This window comes from Panicum virgatum, chromosome 5N, assembly GCF_016808335.1.
Source record: "Panicum virgatum strain AP13 chromosome 5N, P.virgatum_v5, whole genome shotgun sequence".
Lineage (NCBI taxonomy): Eukaryota > Viridiplantae > Streptophyta > Magnoliopsida > Poales > Poaceae > Panicum > Panicum virgatum.
This window is the reverse complement of record NC_053149.1, coordinates 48,799,498-48,801,721: the sequence shown is the minus strand read 5'-3', so window position 1 is coordinate 48,801,721 and position 2,224 is coordinate 48,799,498. Positions and strand designations below refer to the sequence as shown.

The 2,224-nt window shown below is 51.0% G+C and overlaps 1 long non-coding RNA gene across 1 annotated transcript; it reads right to left on the bottom strand.

Moving 5' to 3' along the window:
* Positions 1–1,147: 1,147 nt before the first annotated feature.
* LOC120674414 lies at positions 1,148–1,622 on the bottom strand. Its single transcript, XR_005675105.1, has 2 exons — positions 1,589–1,622; positions 1,148–1,500 (listed from the first exon to the last, which is right to left on the bottom strand). It is a non-coding gene; the product is annotated as an uncharacterized LOC120674414 (long non-coding RNA).
* Between the last annotated feature and the right edge of the window lie 602 nt (positions 1,623–2,224).

The window sequence follows — 2,224 nt, the reverse complement described above, 5'->3', positions numbered from 1 at the left end:
GGCGGCGCCCGTGGTGGCGGCGCTGCGGGCTCGGGGAGGGGACATGTGGTGGCTGGAGGGGTCGTGGGGGTCGAGGAGGTCCTATCCTTGCCCTCACCTTGGGCGGAGACGGCTCGGGGAGGTGGCGCGACTGAGGCGGCCGGCCGCCGGCTATGGAGCTTGGTGCGGCGGCGCTGCGCGGCTTGGGAGAGGGCTAGGGGCGGTGGTGGAGGTTGTGATGGTGAAGGGCGACGAGTGGGGCCTATTTAAAGGCGAGGCAAGGCGGTGGAGCGGGCGGCGTGCGGTGGAGGCCAGCGAGCTCGGCGGGGCTTTTTAATGGCGTGGTGTCGCAGCGCGGCGGTGCGGCAGCGCGATTCGTGGCGGCGACAGTGGCGGAGGACGCTGAAAATTTTAGGTGTGGCGGTGGATTACTAGATTATGTTCAAATATTATACAAAAATAAAGGTTCACAACAAAAATATGGTTTAGAAGTACCTCAAATGAAGAAAAACACGTAAGTACGCATCAAATCAACAATTGGACCAAAGAAGCTATCAAACAAAGAGAAAACATAAATTAGTAACGAAATATTAGAGTTAAAATATTAAATGTAATACAAGATACACAATTAGAGTATAGAGTTATACCGGTATATTTATTATTAGTTGCGTCTAGGAGACTTTGGCAATTGCATATTTCTATCTTTTTTCTTCTGAAAAGACTTCTTGATAGATTCAAGATCAATTCCTTTAAATATCTCTCGCTCAATATACACCACCATCAAGTCATTAAGCCAACCATCGGACATCTTGTTTTGCAACTCAGTTTTAATAATCTTCATGGTTGAAAAGGCTCTTTCAACTGATGCTGTTGCTACTGGTAGCAGCAATGCCAGCTCAATTAGGCGATAAACCAAGGGAAATATTTCATGCCTCTTAAGTTCAACCATTTTCATTGCTAGGCTTGCAAGGTCATAACAAGCTCTGAATGACTCAACTCTTCTAACATGAATAATGAAGGTTTCTAACTGGTCTCTTATTCTTTTCCGGTCATCAAAAGAAAAATCATCCAAATATATATCCGTGAGGCGAGCAAGTTTATTCACATCAAAGTTAGAGAATGAATCTCTAGGATCAAGGCAAGCAAAGCAAGTAAGTAATTCCAATGATACCTCACTGAATCGATGATCAAACTCTGTTGTGATAGCATCTATGGTAGCAAAGAAGGTATCAACACGAAAGTAATGATCTTGAGTGATGTTGTTTCTCCCTCCTTTCCTTGATCTACCAAATCTTGGTACACTATCTTCCATATTTGGTATTGGGATATCATTTTCTTGGCAAAATGTTTTGACTTCTTCAAGTAGTGGCTCATAACCTTCGCTTCTCAAATTGTTCAAACGTGTTTTCACGTCAATAACCAAAGACATGGCCTCAACAATATTTTGATCCTTCTTCTGCAACAGATGAGTGCTTGGGTTTGTGCTACTGGATCCGAATGGACTAAAATAGCTCTTTAGATCTGAAATAAATAGTCAAATTCACATTAAAGTAAATTAGTTTAAGTTCTCAATCCTATACAACACCCAAAAAAACACTACTTCTCTCACCTCTTCCTTGTGCCTTTCTTTTCCCTTTTCTGCTAGACCTTGGTTGTTGCTCCATGGAGCTTGAGCCGGCGGCTGCCTTCCCTTCCCTAGTTTCTGCTGCAGTGAGGGAGAGGGTAAAGGGTAGAGGGATGAGGGGAGGGAGTACCGGAGGTCGGAGAGGGTGCTGCCAGCTGCGCCCGCAGCGCTGCAGGGAGCCGGGGAGGCGGCGAGGCACCCAGGCACGGCGCGGACACGGGGAGCCGCCGAGGCGCCGAGCCGGGGATGAAGACCGGAGGGCGTGGGCGCCGGCACGCCACTGCAGCCTGCAGCAGGGAGCCGGGGAGGCAGCGAGGTGCCCATGCGCGTCAGGGCCAGAGGGGCGGAGGGCGAGGGCGCCGCTGCAGGGAGCCGGGATCTAGGCGAGGGCGTCGGGCGCGCGGTGCCTCGGTGCGCAGCAGGGACGACTAGGACGAACTGACGAAGTTGGGGCTGCTAGGGTCAGGGAGGTAAACCGGACTTTCTTCATGGGCCGATGTATATTCCCACTATGGGCCGGGCCGAGGTATGGCGAGAGCCACACCTCGCCACACTGGGCCCTCCGCCACTGGGCGGCGACGCGACGGCTCGGGCAGGGAGGACGAGCACGTGGGGGGGGGG